Source organism: Wyeomyia smithii, chromosome 2 (assembly GCF_029784165.1).
Source record: "Wyeomyia smithii strain HCP4-BCI-WySm-NY-G18 chromosome 2, ASM2978416v1, whole genome shotgun sequence".
Classification (NCBI taxonomy): Eukaryota; Metazoa; Arthropoda; class Insecta; order Diptera; family Culicidae; genus Wyeomyia; species Wyeomyia smithii.
Window position 1 is genome coordinate 58,009,739 of NC_073695.1, and position 19,931 is coordinate 58,029,669.

Here is a 19,931-nt window from a genome sequence, read left to right on the forward strand (position 1 = left end):
CGGTTTTTCAGTTTATTAATGAGTGATTTTCATTAAAAACAGAATAAAACCATCCTGTGATTTTTTGTGGCCCTAAAATACAAATCAATATTTTTAGAATAGGCCTGAAACGTACCGCTAACGAAACACGGCGAATTTCAGAAGGAATTTCCATACTAATTCCTTTCACGATAATAATAAAGTGTTTTACGACAACAATAAAATGTTGTACGCTATGTTCGCATGTTGCGGCAGGAAAAATGTGTGAATGTTAGAAGAATCGCGTAACTAATGGCATTTTTTTGTTGACAGTGTGGTTAAGCGGAGCCTTGGTGCTACATTCCGATTCGGAGCTCGACCTTCTGTTCTGTGTTTTAGTGTAGAAGACGCCAAATGAGATTGAGTAGTGAAAGCCGGGAAGTTGGGGTCTGCGTTTCGCACATATGCCAAACGTGATCAAATGTGTCCGAGCAGAGATTGCTCATTATTTGGTGAGTTCCGTCAGCATTTTGAAGGAACAGGTGCTCCTTTGGGAGAAGGCAACTTCTGCAGTCAATGCCGGAGGACTATGTGTTTTAGCTTCCAGCGTTTTGAGGATGCCATTAACCCTCTCCCGCTCACAAGTTTTATCATTAAAATGTATATCTTCACGAAAAAATTCAAGCTGAACACTTTGTAGACTAACTAAAATTAATGTCAACTGTAGTATTTTGAAGAAAATGCCCAGTGATGCTCTGAGGCAGCACATAAAAGTTTATGGAACAATCGTAAGCACAACAAACTATTTTATGTCAAGATATGATGATTATAATTCTTGGTGCTCTAGAGTCACCATGAGCGGGAAAGGGTTAATATAAATGAAGGACACATCAAACAAGTTTAAAGTACCTGATAAAGATAAGTGAACTCGAAAATGGTAATATTTTTGCTTGAAGTGATTATAAGATTTGCAAGAAATACCCCAAATGTTCGAATATTTTCCCCACCCGAGCAAGATCGCGCCAAATGACCTTTGGTCGAATATCGACCATTTTTGATTTGAATGAAACTTTGCACACGTATTTGGCTTAGCAAACTGAGCATTTTCAACAGATGGAGAGATTTTTTACACCCATGAGTTACATTCTTAAAGGACGTATGCCTCTTGGCATAGGTTTTATTCGAAGCATTGTAGCCCAGAAACCGTTGGTTGTATAGAAAAACTGTCTGAGAATGAGTTGTAGGGAATTAAAAATGCACCATAAAAAAATGTACACTATACAAAAAAAAATTTTTTTTGACCAAAAAAATTATAAATAAACATTAAATTTCAATTTAAAAAAAAGAGCTGAATTTGTTTTTTATGTTTTGGATTTTCGGCTTTGCAGTCTCAGTAGATCTAAACGAATATTTTCTTCACATCCGACGTTTCGGCCGTTGGTTGCGGCCTTTTTGAAAGGAATACTAAAATAGATGGGTTTATTTAACAATATTCTAAAATCATTGTGGTCTATCGTTCACTTTCAAAGGTATCGTTTTTTGTTTAGCGCATGAGCTTTGCGGTTTTGTGTAATCAGAATTAATCAACTAGGGTATTTTGAGCTGAAGGGAAAGGGGGATTTTTGTTTAAACTGTTAATTATTAGTTGTTTTTTCACTCCTACCATTCTACTATCGTTATTCAACGTTTTCTATCGGCAATTTTTCTTCAATATTTGTTATCACTTATTTGTGTTTGATTCCACTCACTGACTGTACTGTTTAGCCCTTGTGTGTGAGCTTCAACTTAAACCGGTAGAGCTTTAGTGAGAATAGCGGAGAAAGTATTTTTCTCGGAGGGTTGTTGGTGAGTCTATTGGTTGAGACTATGGTTGTTAATGGTGTTTGTGTGTGTGTGGCTGTGTTTGGTTGTAAGGTTTTGGTGGCTTGTCTTCGTTCTTGTGTTGCCTTCACTTGGTGTAAAAGTCCTGCATATGTGCAATTTATTCCGTCGACGTCTGTTCGGTGGTTAACGGTATGTGCGGTGTTGCTGATATGGAAACACTCCAATAGTGGGAGTGTTTGTGGGTTCAGAGTACGGTCTAATATCTTGGTTTCTTCTAATGTGAAGCGGTGTTGGTGGTTGATGCAGTGTTCTAAGAGGGCTGTTTTATTTCCCAACTCTACCACTGCTTGGTCTGTGTATGTATGAACTGACTCTATAAGTCGATCGAGTTTGTTCATGTTGGATTTGTGGCCGTAGATTCTGGACTTCAGGGTGTTGCGTGTCATGCCAATATACTTGCCGTCACTTGCCGTTGTTTTTTTTTTTTTTTTAAAGAAACTTTACGTTAAAACGCAACTTATAAAAAAAAAGTCCAGGATGGAGAAATGAAAAATATTTTTTTTATGGTAGATTAATTTTTTTATAAAAATTCTAATTTAAACATTTTTCAAAATATTTGTATTCTGATGATTTTAAAAGATGTAGAGAGTCATTTTGAATCAAAAAGCTGTTGGTAGTAAACATTCTAAAGGCATTGGTTTTCGAGTTATTTTGAATTTAGGCTCGAAAAATTATTAGTATTTCGGAAAATACACGTTTTTCTTAATTTGTCCATGGTTCTCCAGCAAAAACCTGAACGTATGGAATGCTTGATCAAAAATATACAATTCATTCTTTGACAACAAAACGATTGGATAAATAACTCAAGCGCTAAACCTTAGCCTACCTACACGTTCCCCCTTGCCGAATGTTTTATAAAAAATATGTTTGTCGTGCAACACTACCTACTTGTTTACTAATAATAACTGTTTGTAAAGTACGCAACCAATAACTACTGGGTTACCTATAATATCTGTTTTCGTATATAAATACGATGGCACTACTCCAGATGTGTTAGTAACAGTTTGCATTTTGTGAAGATGAATAAAGTGAAAATGGAATACGCCAAGCCCAAATGATGTAAACCCTTTCCTGATCATCGGTTCTCATCAAGCTTACGTAAATTAAACGAAAACGTTATTGCAAAATTAAAAATATTGAACAGTCAAGCTCATTTTAATACGTCTCTATCAATTTGTGATTCGTGTAGTTATTGGAATAACTGTCAAGCCACCATTCATTTCTTCGTTGTTTACTATTTAGAATCTGGAACACTTAAGAATATCAGCTTCATCATAATATCGGAAGTACTCCATCATGATACTGTTGCGGTTCAGGTGTCCATTGCCAAACTAATGAGTTTTTTGAAAACAACAATACAGTTGAAAAAAGCGATATTAACCCTCTAGTGCCCAGTGCCGCCTTTAGACGGTCTCCAGTGAAACCTTTAAAAAGCTTCAATCATTACTTAAAAAATGTTTATAAAGTTACATAGTGATTTTTTCGAAGTCCGTCTGAAAATTACTTGGGCACTAGAGGGTTAATGTCTGATGGAGCTGCCTCACAATATAGAAATAGAAAAAACTTTGCAAGTCTTTGCAAGTTCAAAACAAAATACAACGTCGATGCAGAGTGGCATTTTTCTGCGACTTCTCATGGTAAAGGCCCATGCGATGCAATTGGTGGCATATTAAAACGAATGGCAAGAAATGCAAGTTTAGCTAAAGAACATGAACATCCCATTACAAGCGCAATAAATTGTATGATTGGTCTAATCAGAAAAGTAATAAAAATTCATCGAAAATGTCATTTAGTTGGGTATCATATGAAGAATATGAACAAGGAGTAACAGAATGGAGCAATATTTTCAAAAAATCTATAATAATAGCTGCCACACAAAAGTATCACTCTTTTGTTCCGATTTCAGAAAATAAGAAACAAAAGAAGCTGTTTTCAAAAGATGACGAATTATTTACTTATGATGTAAATATAAGGTGAAACTAGTTCTGTAAAGTATCTATGTAATAAAAAAATATGTTCCTAAGATAATAAAACTCGAAAATAAATATTTGATTCTTATATATATTTATATCACTAAGAACATTTAACTCTTTTCTTGAGAACCGTTCGCCCAATCGTTTTGTTGTCAAAGAATGAATTGTATACTTTTGATCAAGCATTCCAATGAACGTATGGTTTTTGCTGGAGAACCATGGATAAATTAAGAAAAACGTGTATTTTCCAAAATATTAATAATTTTTCGTGCTTAAATTCAAAATAACTCGAAAATCGATGCCTTTAGAATGATTACTACCAAGAGCTTTTTGATTCAAAATGAATACATTCAAATCAGAATACAAATATTTTGAAAAATGTTTAAATTAGAATTTTTATAAAAAAAATTAATCTACCATAAAAAAAATTATTTTTCATTTCTCCATCCTGGACTTTTTTTTATAAGTTGCGTTTTATCGTCAAGTTTCTTTAAAAAAAATTAAAAAAAAAATTCAACTCTTTTTTTTTAATTGAAATTTAATGTTTATTTTTAATTTTTTTTTGGTCAAAAAAATTGTTTTTTGCACAGTGTATTTTTTTATGGTACATTTTCAATTTCCTACAACTCATTCTCAGACAGTTTTTCTATACAACCAGCGGTTTCTGGGCTACAATGCTTCGAATAAAACCTATGCCAAACGGCATACGCCCTTTTAGAATGTAACTCATGGGTGTAAAAAATCTCTCCACCTGTGAAAAATGCTCAGTTTGCTAAGCCGTGTGCAAAGTTTCATTCAAATCAAAAATGGTCGATTAAATTTTCGCGTTTTCGGAAGTTTTATTATTTCTAGATAAACATTTCAAAAGGTCCTATCTGCTTTTATCGTTTCTCCGGAGCGTATTTTCATTCTGGTAATGGTTCAACTAGCCTCCCCAGCTGGTCTCGAGGTACGATGCTGGCCTAACAAGCCAGTCGTGGTAGGTTCGAGTCTTGACTCGGGAGGGACTGTTAGTGTCAGTAGGATCGTTGCGCTAGCCCCGCAATTGTCCTGTACACTTAACAGTTGGCTGCGAAGTCTGTGTATAGTAAACATAAGGTCAAGTTCCGAATCGAAATGTAGCACCAAGGCTTTGCTTTTTAATGGTTCAACTTTAGTAGCTCTCTCAATTGTGGTTTTCGTTCAGAAGGTTAGAAGGATCCCTTCGCTATCAACTGGTGCAAATAACGTGTCTTAAAAGGTGTTCAATAAGTTGTGATGATTGGATTAAAGTGATCGATCAAAAAATCGATCAAAGCAGATAAGAACTTTTGAAATGTTTCTCCAGATTTTTGTTATTTTTGTACACTGCCACTGTTTACATTTTTTACCTGGCACTTATGACCTTTTTGACATTTCTGTTGTTTTTCAATTTTGACATTTTGTTAGTTTTTAATGTATTTGAAACTTGAAATTTTTGCTACTTTTGACATTTTTGTTTTCGAAACTAAACATTTCAAAAATTTAAGTTTGTCAATTCACGATCATTCTGTATTTTTTTAAATTTTCTAGACTTTTAGAGCTAAATTTTGGAATTTTTTAGATAACGATATAGGATTATTTTTGAATCAATTTTAAGCGTTTTTCGGTATACTGAGTTCAGTTTGTGATTGTTTATTATCATGACCTTTTTGGGGATTTTCTTTGACCTTTTTGTGGAGTTTCTTTGCCATTCTATGTTTAACTTGGAATCATTTTTTGCTTTATATTTTCTGATTTTTAAGATCGTTTTCACTATTCTGAGTTCAACTTGGGATCACTTTCTCTTATGACATTTTTGTTTTAGCTTTTGTTTTAGCTTCTGGAAGTGTTTTTGAGTTCAAATTAGGGTCACATTATTTTTTTACCTTTTATTTGCTATTCTGAGCTCAATTCGAAACCATTTTCTGTGTTGATTTGTGGAAGCGTTTTTCGTCATCGATTTGTGAACATTTTCTATTTCGACTTTTTTTACCCTAAAGGCCCAGATACACACACGGCGTAATGACGCCTTCTCCATGCAAAATAGAAAGCGTGATCATGCCTTTTACTTTGTATGGAGAAGGCGTCATCACGCCTTGTGTGTATTGGGCCTTAAGAGTTATTTCTTTCTATTATGAAAATGTTATTTTTTGATTCAACGAAACGTGATAATACAATTCTGAAACCGATTGTTCGTTGCCTGATTTTCAACATTTGCGATAAATTTGATATTTTTCGGCATATATTTTATATTTATACTATTGATATTTTGAACATTTACGGCATTTTTAACATCTATGGCATTTTTTTGAGGCCTTACTCAACGACGACGATTTTGAAATTTTGACCAGAGATTCAGGACATCATAACGAATCGGTGTGCTCAGATCATTTGGTGCATTTTTTATAATATGATAAAAAGTTTTATGGACAAATTTCCGCGAACAATGAACCAATCACATGCGAGCATGCCACACGTCAAGAGTAGAAATCACCCATTTACTGTAATATTCTCTATATCAATATCAAAAACCAAAAAAAAAAAAATTGGTAGGGTCTACCCTCCAAGAGAAGTCAATTAATCTTAATCACCTTCTTGACTGTTTTGATATTCTTGTATTTTTATTATTTGAAATAGTTTGCCAATTTGAAGTTTTTAACTGTTTAGGCATTTCAGAAATTATTAAAAATTTTGAGGTTGTAAATGTATCGATCATTTCATGTTTTTAACATTGTTAATAATAATTTCCTGCTAATCGTTTTTTTTGTTAACCGAAAAATGCAACTAATCGGTAAAGTTAAATTAGCGAAATATGCGCCAATCGTCAACATTTAACCAGGCTTGCCATTTGTCCTACGAGAATCACTAATGTGTAGGAGCCAACTACTCTCACACTGGTGGGCAAAGCAACGCACTTGCTTGAAGAGAGCAGCGAGCCGCGTGTATCTGAGTAGCTTGCAAAAAAACCGCGGTGGAATCTGAAATATATCTTCAGAGAAATAATAAACTGGTGTGATCTTCCACGCACGAAAGGACACTACGCTCAATAACTACACAACCGAGCTCGCTACAATACTTTTACCATGTGTCTCTTAGGCAAATATCAAATGAGGGGAAAATGTAAGCATAAAAGTAGATTTCGTTGATTGCAATGTATCTCGAAACTACAAAAAATAATGCTAGCCGCCCGTCACGCATGTTTGCTCTTCGAATGTTATCGAATTCATTCCAGCAGTGAACACGGCAGTGTACTTCTGTTTATTCTCAGTAGAGTGATTCACTTCTCTTGTTTCGTTCAGGCTGTGGTGAAAGCAGCAAGTTGTTAGTTTTCTTGCGAGTGGCAGTGACACAGCACAAAGCAGAATGAAGAAGCTTGATACAAAATATTGTTATACGCAGCACCCATGCTGGGTTAGAAGTGAACAGTGAATATCCACTCTGCTCTTTCCACATATTGAGGAGAATAACAAGCCTGCAGTTAACTATGGATTAATTTTCTATGACTAACATTTTTTAACATACATGAGTGGTGAGTGGTTGTGAGGTATTACCAGTAATTGCCGATTAGAATAATTTTATTACAGTAATCTCGAATAACTGGTATATCATAGCGTGACCGAAATTTCCAAGGTCCGGCCTAACAAGCTCCGTGTCGTGGTCGGTAACCTGAAAGAGGCCAACGATATAGCTTGCTCTGAGCTCTTCACACGCGAGTATCGCGTTTACATACCCGCACGAGACGTGGAGATCGACGGTGTCATAACCGATTCGAGTCTGTCCGTCGAGTGTATACTGCAAAGTGCCAAAGGGTGCTTTAAGAACAAAACGTGTCCCGAAGTAAAGGTGCTCGACTGCAAGCAATTGCGGTCAGCATCGATCATCGGTGGCAAAACAGTATACACTCCGTCAGACTCGTTTCGAGTTACGTTCGCCGGGTCTGCACTACCAAGCCACGTCTCGATCCACCGGGTTCGTCTCCCTGTGAGGCTCTACGTGCCCCGCGTCATGAACTGCCTGAATTGCAAGCAGTTAGGCCATACAGCCGCCTACTGCTGCAATAAGGCACGTTGTGGCAAGTGTGGGGAGTCTCATGCGGAAGATTCTTGCAGTGTTAACGCTGAAAAGTGTATTCACTGCGGAGAAAATCTGCATGAGCTCTCGACATGTGCGGTGTACATGCAGCGCAGGGATAAAATAAAACGGTCTCTCAAAGAGCGTTCAAAGCGTTCCTACGCTGACATGCTGAAGAAGACCGTTACCACTTCTCCCGTTACTTCGAACCCCTTCGATCTGTTGTCCTCTGATGAAACCGATTCTGACGATTCACCAGCGGGAGCGTCTTACGCCAATCCTGGGGAGTCTAGAAAGAGGAAAAATATTTCCTCTCCTAAACTTCCCAGAAAAGGTCCTAAGATTTCTCAAAGTGAAATGAAAGTTACAAACAAACCAAACAGTGCTGCGGAAAAACCGAAGCAAACTCCTCCTGGGCTGGCAAATTTAAAGTCCCAGAAGGAGTTCCCAGCACTGCCAGGAACATCTAAAACCCCAGTTGCTCCTTTTACACTCCCAGTTGATGAAACAAACTCTGGATTAGTGAAATTTTCTGACATTGTGGACTGGATTTTTGAAACTTTCAATGTACCCGATCCAATTAAAATTTTTCTTACAGCATTCCTCCCAACAGTTAGATCATTTTTGAAGCAGTTGACTGCCCAATGGCCTCTCCTTGCAGCGATTGTATCCTTCGATGGCTAATTCAACTGCGTATATGAAGGATTCTATCTCTGTCTTACAGTGGAATTGTAGAAGTATTTTACCAAAAATTGATTCGTTTAAAGTTTTGATAAATAAAAACAAATGCGATGCATTTTCCCTTTGTGAAACTTGGCTTACTTCAAATATTGATCTCAACTTCCATGATTTCAATATTATTCGCCTTGATCGAGACACCCCATATGGAGGAGTACTTTTAGGGATTAAAAAGTGCTATTCTTTCTATCGTATTAACCTCCCCTCGATTCCAGGCATCGAAGTTGTCGCATGTCAAATGACAATACAAGGTAAAGAGCTTTGTATTGCCTCAATATATATTCCCCCCAGAGCACAGGTTGGGCAACGGCTGCTCTTTGATTTAATAGAACTTCTTCCCTCGCCACGTTTGATTTTGGGAGACTTCAACTCTCATGGCGTGGCTTGGGGTTCCCCATACAATGATAACCGCTCCTCTTTAATCTATAACCTTTGCGATGACTTCGACATGACTATTTTAAACAACGGTGAAATGACACGTATCCCGAAACCTCCAGCGCGCCCAAGCGCTTTGGATCTATCCTTATGTTCGACGTCGCTACGGTTGGATTGCACATGGAAGGTAATCCTCGATCCTCACGGTAGCGACCATCTGCCTATTCTTATTTCATTTACTAACGGGTCAACTCGCATGCGACCAATTGACATTCCGTATGACCTCACACGAAATGTCGATTGGAAGTTATACGAGGAAATGATTTCAAAAGCGGTCGAGTCGATTCAACATCATTCACCACTTGAAGAATACAACCTCCTCGCGGGCTTGATTCTCGACGCCGCGTTGCAAGCCCAAACGAAGAAATATCCCGGCGTAACGATCAAAGAACGGCCTCCCACTCCGTGGTGGGACCAAGAGTGCTCCGATGTCTACACGCAAAGATCCGACGCGTTTAAGGCCTACCAGACGGGAGGTATACCTGGCGACTATTTACGGTATTCGGAGCTTGATACCAAGCTTAAAAGCTTGGCTAAAGCAAAGAAACGTGGATATTGGCGTCGGTTCGTGAACGAGACGTCGAGGGAGACATCGATGAGCACTCTTTGGAACACAGCCCGAAGAATGCGGAATCGCGTAACGGTCAACGAAAGCGAGGAGTCTTCAAGTAGGTGGATATTTGATTTTGCCAGGAAAGTATGTCCGGACTCTGTTCCTGAGCAAAATATTGTTCGCGATGCGTCTCCGGGCCACGACGCGATAGAATCACCTTTTACGATGGCAGAATTTTCAGTTGCCCTCCTGTCCTGTAACAATAACGCGCCTGGATTAGATAGAATCAAATTCAACTTGTTGAAGAATCTACCCGGCAATGCCAAGAGGCGCTTGTTGAACTTGTTCAATAAGTTCCTGGAGCAAAACATTGTACCGCAGGATTGGAGGCAAGTGAAGGTGATCGCCATCCAAAAACCAGGGAAACCAGCTTCTAATCACAACTCTTATAGGCCGATTGCAATGCTATCCTGTATCCGGAAATTGATGGAAAAAATGATACTCCGTCGTTTAGACCACTGGGTCGAATCAAATGGTCTACTATCAGAAACTCAATTTGGCTTCCGCCGTGCCAAAGGGACGAATGATTGTCTTGCGTTGCTTTCAACAGATATTCAGCTGGCGTATGCTCGTAAAGAACAAATGGCGTCTGCGTTCTTGGACATTAAGGGGGCTTTTGATTCCGTTTCTATTGACATTCTTTCGGGTAAACTTCACCGACAAGGATTTTCTCCAATTTTGAACAATTTTTTGCACAATTTGTTGTCCGAAAAGCACATGCATTTTACGCATGGCGATTTGGCAACTTTTCGCATTAGCTACATGGGTCTTCCCCAGGGCTCATGTTTAAGCCCCCTTCTTTACAACTTTTATGTAAATGACATCGACGAATGTCTGGCAAATTCATGCACGATAAGACAACTTGCAGACGACAGTGTAATCTCTGTTACAGGAGCCAAAGCTGCCGATTTGCAAGGACCATTGCAAGATACCTTGGACAATTTGGCTGCTTGGGCTTTACAGCTAGGTATCGAATTCTCTCCGGAGAAGACTGAGATAGTAGTTTTTTCTAGGAAGCATGAACCTGCTCAGCTTCAAACACAATTAATGGGTAAAACGATTTCTCAGGTTTTGGTACACAAATATCTTGGTGTCTGGTTCGACTCTAAAGGCACCTGGGGTTGTCACGTGAGGTATCTGATGAAAAAATGTCAACAAAGAGTGAATTTTCTTCGTACAATAACCGGAAAATGGTGGGGAGCCCATCCAGGAGACCTTATAAGGCTTTACCAAACAACGATATTGTCTGTTATTGAATACGGGTGTTTCTGCTTCCGCTCCGCAGCAAACACACATTTGATCAAACTGGAGCGAATACAATATCGTTGTTTGCGTATCGCCTTAGGTTGCATGCAGTCGACCCATACGATGAGTTTGGAGGTTTTAGCTGGAGTACTACCATTGAAAAACCGCTTCTGGAGCCTGTCTTCTCGTATTCTAATCAAATGTGAGGTCTTGAACCGTCCTGTGATTGAAAATTTTGAAAGGTTAATCGAACTTAATTCTCAAACCCGTTTTATGACATTGTATTTCAATCACATGTCCCAAAATATTAACCCTTCTTCGAATATTCCAAATCGTGTCGACTTATCAAATACTTCTGATTCTACTGTGTTTTTCGATACATCCATGATAGAAGAAACTCGTGGAATCCCGGATCATTTACGCGTGCAGCAGATCCCTAAAATTTTTTCCAATAAATATCGAAACATCAACTGCGACAATATGTACTACACTGACGGATCACTTCTTGATGGGTTTACTGGCTTCGGTATCTTCAATAACAATTTAACCGTCTCCCATAAGCTCGATAATCCTGCTTCTGTTTACGTCGCAGAATTAGCTGCAATTCAGTACACCCTAGGGATTATCGAAAAAATGCCCACGGACCATTATTTCATCTTTACGGACAGTCTCAGTTCCATTGAGGCTCTCCGATCGATGAAAGATGTTAAGCACTCTCCGTATTTCCTGGGGAAAATACGGGAACATCTGAGTGCTTTATCCGAAAAATCTACTCAGATTACCTTAGCGTGGGTCCCTTCTCACTGCTCGATACCGGGTAATGAGAAAGCGGACTCTTTGGCTAAGGTGGGCGCAACAAACGGTGATATTTATGAAAGACCAATTGCCTTTAATGAATTTTTCGCACTTGTACGTCAGAATACGATCATCAGTTGGCAAAATGCTTGGACCAGAGGGGAATTGGGAAGGTGGTTACATTCCATAATCCCCAAAGTATCGACGAACCCGTGGTTCAAGGGGTTGGATGTAGGTCGGGATTTCATTTGCGTGATGTCCCGGCTTATGTCCAATCACTATAGATTTGACGCGCTCCTCCGTCGTGTTGGGCTCGGGGAAAGTGGTATCTGTGCCTGTGGTGAAGGTTATCACGACATAGAGCATGTGGTTTGGTCATGCCCTGTACACCGTGACGCCAGGTCTAAATTGATAGCTTCCCTGCAGGCCGAGGGTAGACAGCCGGCTGTTCCTGTTCGTGATGTCTTGGCGAGCCGTGACCTATCCTACATGTCCCTTATATACGTTTTCCTGAAATCCATCCATGCCCCAGTCTAGTCCCGTTCCCCTCCGTCTACACCCAACAAAACGACAAGAACACGTTTGAACCTTAAGCACAAAACCAGCAACCAGACCCCGCACAATAGAACCAGGACCCAAGGACTACGAGCCTCTGTCCCAACTCACGACATCGTGGCTCAGCAGAACGAATCCATACATGCCATTCGACGATTATCAGACGACCATTGAACAACAAAACACTGATTGGAAATCCCATGCTAGTTTTAAGTTAGACTTAATTTCAGCTCGTAGTCGGCAGCGAGGATAAAAAATTTGCTTTAGTTTTTAAGTCATCAGATATAATTGGCGCCGTTAAACATTAAATTGTATTTGTGCCGTGTCAAATAAATGTTATGTGAAGAAAAAAAAAAAACTGGTATATCATTATTGAGTATTAAATATGAAGGTACTTTCGTCAGAACTGTCAAAACGGTTGCAGATTTCTATTCGTATACGTGAAGAAAGGTTCAAGAAATGAACACAATCAATCGTACAAACAAACGCTGCATAATGTAAATAGTACGAAAAATTAGTAAGCTTACGCAATAACATATACATTATACGAAATCAAAATAACAAAACACAAAAATTTCGTTCAAGTAAATACTCGTGCTTCCTTTTTTTTGTTCGTTGTTATCCACGTTCGTACGAAAGTACATTCGTGAATTGTACAAATTATGAGTAAAGTTGCAATTCTATTCGATAACTTGCAGTACAAATGTTCTATACATCCAGCAAAAGTGCTGTACAATCTACGAATTGCATATTTACGAAATGAACTTTTATAATTATAGGGAATGTTATTTAGAAGAGCTTGGACATAATAAAAATTCACAAACAAAATTTTGCCTGGTCCCAATGAGATAAGATAGTTTTAAACATTAGACGCAAATATGTTATTAATAATAGTATTTTTTTTGTATAAAGTACACCGAAAACTTTTACAAAATGCTTAAGGTACGTCATTATACACAAGTAAACAGTCGACATTTGTTCAAAGTTTCACTTCTTTCTCTACGTGCACACAAAGTCACTTATGTGTTCTGAGCAGAATCTGTATCAAATTAACAGATGATCAAATTCCGAAATCGGTAGGTAGTAATGGACTTTACTTTTTGAATGACTGAAAATGACCAAGACCTAAGTCCAAGAGGTTACTTAAGTAGTATGACCAATTGTCAAGCACTGCACTGCAGACTGTTTCGTAGGTACAGATTTAAAACGTTCCATTCATTGAAATGGACGAACAAAACTATTCCATAACAAGGCAATTCAACGCCGGCCATAACAACAATGAACATTTCCGGGTTCTTCCGATTGCTTGTCAGACAATATAGCCGCTTTTACAGTATCACTTGGCAGGCAGTAATTGTCACTGCGAAACGGGAAAGTACGCATATTAGCCGGGCAGTCATAAACTTCTAGTCTAGTCATAAAACATTTACGGCATCGCTTAAGCTATAGATGGTTTTATTAAACCAAAAGGAGGAAAAAAGCAAAAACAAACCAATCACAACAAGCCATCACCTGATAGCCGCAGTACACAGTTCGCATTGTTCTACGCTAGCTTTACGTTTTGTAAAAACTGAACCACCACCACCGACGCGCATCAGGCATTGACGAAAAAAAGATAAGCGGTTATGTCCAACACGCGATTGGTTTTTTTGGCTGACGTAGGAATGGATGGTCCACTGATCACTATACGATAGCTTTGGAGACGATTTGCGCATTTTTACTAACCGGCAGACGTCAAATGATTGTTTTGGCTCCTGGCCGATGTGCATTTTTGTATTGATTTGTTTTTGGCGTTTACGTATTACAAGTCTAGGTGGTACAATCAAATTTAGAAACTGGTGGAAAATACGTAAGTTGTTTGGGATAGAGAAAAAACAGGTGAACATTCGGTTGGATTTAACTGGCTTCAGTCCTTTAAGCCACACCGTGGGTTTTCCACAATGTGTAAAAGTAGAGATATCATTATTTGCGCCCGCTGTCCGTGAGTCATGGACATGTGCACCAACCGATTAATCAAGTCCAAATCGAACTGCTGCCAGCATGTCATTTTGGGGGCTTAGAGTTTGAGACATTCTGTGCGTCATTTAATGAGAGGTGAAATTGTCTATGATGCAAGTCAGTGGTCAGGTTTGCTTGGGAACAGATTTTCGTATCTTTATTTGGTGTAGCGTTGTTTTACTATATAATTGACATATCAATTGAAACCAAAAGATACTTCTATCTGTATCTGAGTCACTCTGATGGTTACCGGCATTTAACTTTTTGTGATAATTGTGGTATTAAATTTTGTTCGGTCATATGTGTCATGATAGTTATACAACAGTCTTCACCTTACTACGATGTTAGAGTGAAACAAGTAAAAATCTTGTATGAGAAGACCTAGAATAGTTTTCTTAACATATCTCGAAAAAGAATACACTCAAGGGTGTGTATGTGTATGAAAGAGTATTTCAATGACTTTCTTCGGTCTATCAACACTGAGACTCGTTCGTATTTAATTTCCGCAATCTTTTTTTTCCGACCCCCACCCCTTCCTTAAAATTACGCAAGAAAGATTGAATTAATGTGGTTATCAACTCAGATTGGAAGAGAAAGACCTTTTATGTGATTCCAAGAAAATACACTGTAGCGGTTAATCAGCAAACTGTGACAGTGCGTTTCTTATCGCAAAAACATCATCAGTCGTATTGAACGTCGAATGGTCTATTCTTTTTGTGCAATATAAGTCCAATCTAACGCGCAGTCATATATTTCAGAGGTGAGCAGAAAAAACAAATTACAGTAAGGGTTTCACAAAAAATATAAACGGCTATCACAGCTGTTCGGATTTTATAGAACTATGTAGAACTGTAGAACTATAACTTTTCAAATAATATGGAAAAATGTAAAGTTTTCGTAACAGATAAAGTAAGACAAAAGTATTCAGAAGTTTTACACAAGATTATGATTTTTAGTAGGACCTTGTGCTTGTTATATGATTGATTGTGGTAAAAGGAATTGCACCTGCTGGTTGGTATTGGCACTACCATAATTCGATGAGCGGGTTTGTGGTTTCCTGGCAGCCAGAGTGGGTTTGAAAACACGACGTAGGGACCAAAACTAAAGGACAATTCAATTTTAGCAGATCCTGTCGAAGCTTTTGTCTATACTACCCGTACTATGAGTAACAATTATTACACCCAATGCGCGGTGCAGCTCATCCGCGTATCTACCCAAATACCAAACGAAGAGTGGTCTGTAAAGTGGAATCGGTTTTGTATCTGCAGCTGGTCCAGCTCACATACGTTATGATTCACAAAAAATGCCATGCATACCACCCGCTCGCCATCGCACTACTGATAAGGCGTCCTTGTCCACGGGACCATTATGGAGCGCACTAATATCCGGGCTCTTATGGTTCACTGGCTAGAGTACGTTGCATACCGGGTGTACGAGATTGGTTACCCACTAAGTTGAGGATAATTTATGATGCTTGATACGTAGCCCCACCGGTGCTTTTAATTAAAAAGCCACTAGCGACAATTATGGCGGCATCGGCGGAAGGATGGTTGTTATTTCATTTGGTACTGATTTAACTAAGTGTAATTGGATATCGTAACTTCGTTCGTTGAAGATATTTTCTTTGCTTTTGTTCAACTTCTATTGTTACTCCAGTTAATTTACTTTGTTCACACCAGAACCTTTAAGTTAAAATGTCCATGAAATGAACGACTTTGTATATACCGATTAAATAAATAGTTTAAATACTTTAGTCTAAATAAATTTTCAAAAAATGTATATAAAGTTGCCTCTTTTAGTAAGGTACACACCCATAAAGTTGCATTGAATTCTGAGAGGGCCAACATATGGTCAAGTAGGCGCGGAACCCGTCAAATTTTTCATTGAAATGAAAAGTGAAGCCTTTTTCAAGGTTTCGGCTTTTTATTTATACATTTATCGAATTTAATCCATCCGTATGCTATGTAGGGTAGAGCGGGGCTAGTTGGTCATTTTTGGTCAAAATGTTTTGTAACTTTTTGTAGGAAATATTTTGACAAAAACTCATTCCATTGAAATGTTAAGTCTATACATAAGTAGTCTAGTTAGTCTTTAATAAATTTAGGTAATTGATATATAACAAATCTCGTCACTGGTGCAATAACGTATAAACTTATATACAACTTGTTAACAACTCAAAAAGCGCAAGGGGCGGAGCAAATTTAACACATATATTCAACTTTAAATGAATTGTTCACACGACTTATACAGGGTGTTAGGGAACTCACCTAAAATCCTTTAAGGGGTGATACAGAACCTCCAGGAAATCCTTCTGCGCATATGGCCAAAAACTAACTATCGCATAGTTATTCACTTTTTCAGTTTCCGGTTATGTTTGCCTTTAACGAGGTCTAGCACAAAAAGTATGATAGCTAGCTCAATTCTGTTGTTTTCGTTGGATAGCTGAGAAAATTTCGTAATCAATAGAGTTATAAAAACCTCGAAGTAGAGGAAATAAGAAGAACTTAAGAAGAAACAAATGTAAAATCAAATGTTTTTTGAGAACTAAACTACAATTTTCTCACTGAAATGTGTGATAAACATGGATTTTGTACTTACCTAAATTAAACATTGAAGTCTACTTCACAAGTTGTTCTTTGACACCAAGCATCTAACTCTTTCAGTTTAGCTGTTGTTCCACTTAAAAAGCTAAAAGTTGCGCTTTTATTTACTGTTCTAAGGGTCACAATTTTCTGCCCCAGTGTGTTTACGTAGACGCGTCGTTGATAGAAGGCGCAGCTTATTGCTTTTGAAGTGAAATAGCAGCTAAACTAAAAGAGTTAGATGCTTGTTGTCAAAGAACAACGTGTAGAGTAGACTTCAGTGTTTAATTTAGTTAAGGACAAAATCTATGTTTATCATACATTTTATAGAGAAAATTTCAGTTAAGTTTTCAAAAAACATTGGTATTCACATTTGTCCCTATTTGAGTGCTTCTTATTCTCTTTAATACGACGTTTTTAGGACTGTATTGACTACGAAATTTTCTCAGCTTTCCAATGAAACATACAGAATTGAGCTAGCTTTCATACTTTTTGTGCTAGGCCTCGTTAAAGGCAAACAAAACCGAAAACTGAAAAAAGTGAATAACTTTGCACTAGTTAAATTTTGGCCATATGCGTAGAAGGATTTTTTTCATCAAATAGGGTCCTCTATCGCCCCTTAAAGGATTTTAAGTCGGCTCCCTAACACCCTGTATAAAACAACTTTATAACGAGTCGGCAGTGTGACTTTGCACTCGTATCCAAGTGAGTTTTAAAACTTGCTTACACATTTATGTTCGGTTTGCACGTAAACCCTACTAACAGTGCATTACACTTGAGTTGGATTTGAGTTTGAATCCTGCATAATAACAATTGCATAAAAATCGAATTGCGAAGAAATTCGCGCCGCGTCTGCTGCAACAGTTTGTTGCATTGTCCTTTGAAAGCATAAATTCAATCTAAAAACAAAACTTATCGCGTCACATAATCGCCTGCATCGTTGGATACATCGTGCACTGCATGCATTGCACGCATTTAAACTTAATCGATCAGAGTGTGCGGTGCAAAAAAACTCAAACTATCGAGAGGAAGCAGATTCAAGTTGGATAAAATCTGAAAAAGTGTTACTCAGTTCAACTTTGCACGAGTTCATGCCATCACTGAAACGACTATTACCACCACTCTTACATTTCCAGTGCCAACAAATGGTGGCCTGTTATTAAAAGATCACGAACAAAATGCACAAATGAGTTGAAATTTCACTCGCTGATGATTGTTTCTAATAGGTACATACAAAACAGATAACCTAGGAAAGTAATCATGGCTGTTTATTTGAGAAATTATCAAGACAATTTATTGATAGAATAGGGTGTTAATATAGTGATTAAATACAATGAATCTACGTGCGATTTCAGGTTTGTCTTGAATATTTAGATTGTACTTCGTTAAAATTTACGCGCTTCCCAAATACCACAATATGACGGTAATCAAAATCATATTTTTTAAATTTTTTTGAAATAAACGAAAAAGTAACAGATGAACTCTAGAGGAATGAGTCTCAGGTATATATTTTCGATAAGATTATATTATGAAACATGCCTTAGGACAGGAAAATGGTGTTGAATATTATTTTAGCACTCCGCTTGCGCTAACGAGACAGCCATTTTGATTATTCGCATTCGCTGAATGGGTACACCAATTGCCCAAAGATCGGGAATAATATCGTAAAATAATTGAAAAAAAATGTACATCACCCGTACAAATAAAAGGTGAACTAAGAGGTCAGGCACTACGTACTAATTATTTGAACTTTCTTACTCTTTAAGCAAACAAAACAAAGAGTAAAATCTGCCACAATTTGGAAATGGAACCGTGAAACCAATTGAGCAAGGCTATATAAAGCTACTATAATCTATAGAAAAAATCGCCGTCACCATCTTGATTATTGGAGTAACAAAATAATATCAAATTTCTCCAAACTAAACCATGCATTAAGTAATATATTTTGAAATTTAAGAAAAACAGAAATATTCAAACGTCGATCTGAGGCTATCAACGATAGTCAAAATAATAATAATAATAAAACCGAATATCGTTGAGCAAAACAAAAAAGAGAATTGAAACAAATCTTGGTCGATCAGATCAAACGATTTCATTGTTTCATGTAAATTGACAAACTTTTCTAAAGACATAGCATCAAATTATCGCTATTATGATTTACTGTCTAATTTATTATTTACGTTTATTAAAACATACATTCCCTGGGTGTTTAAATATTTTATTATAATTTTGAATATTATAACAGTATTTTTGATCTGCACTGTATTTGATGAAGAAGAAATAGTTCACACCATCAAATCACATTTACAACTGATTTAAAACTGAACTGCAACTATTGCGGCCATTTTTCAATTTTGTCTCCAACATACATCAAACTACATATTCAACACTGTTGCTATCAAACACATATTCAACACTGTTTTCTTTCTTACATCTCAAGAAAAAACCGGTTATAAATATGTTATAAATAAGTTTTTGTAGTAATTCGTAATGTATATACAACTTCAACTTATCATTCCGATTTAAAACATCAATGCGAGTAAATTAAACCCTAATGTTTTCCTTGTAACTTATTTATGACTTATTTATAACTTTTTCCTTTCATTTGTTTCGTGAAAGATGTTGCTTGGGTAGCATCTAGAAAAAAGATAAACTGTACAGAATAGTTTATGATTTTGCGGATATTCTCTGTTTTTTGAGTGGATGTCAAATTGGCTAACTAGCCTCTCAGCTGGGGTAAGTTGGTCAGGGTGTGGGGTAAATTGCCCTTTTATATTTCAGACGGACAACTCAGTTTTCCTTCCTCACTGCATTTGCGGCAGCCTGTAGCGTCTCAGCGGAGGTCAAACCGCATCCGGTTTTTTGTTTATACGTTTGCTTTCCGAAATCCCAAACCATGAGAAAAGTAACTTCTAATTGCATAAAAAAATCGTGTTACTTTTTAATACCTGACGAGAAGTATATGTTGAAATCTCTCTAATAGTTTGGTTGGGATCTAAATCAAAGACAATACGGATTAAATTGAGAACCCGAGCCAAATTCTAGGTTCGCATCTGTAATCAGAAGCACAAAACTATAGCTACA

General features: G+C 37.5%; 1 protein-coding gene across 9 annotated transcripts in view; it reads right to left on the reverse strand.

The window, feature by feature from the left end:
- The window catches only part of LOC129723213 (high affinity cAMP-specific and IBMX-insensitive 3',5'-cyclic phosphodiesterase 8), a 202,008-nt gene that overhangs the window by 32,417 nt on the left and 149,660 nt on the right, over positions 1-19,931 (reverse strand). The window lies entirely within an intron of this gene.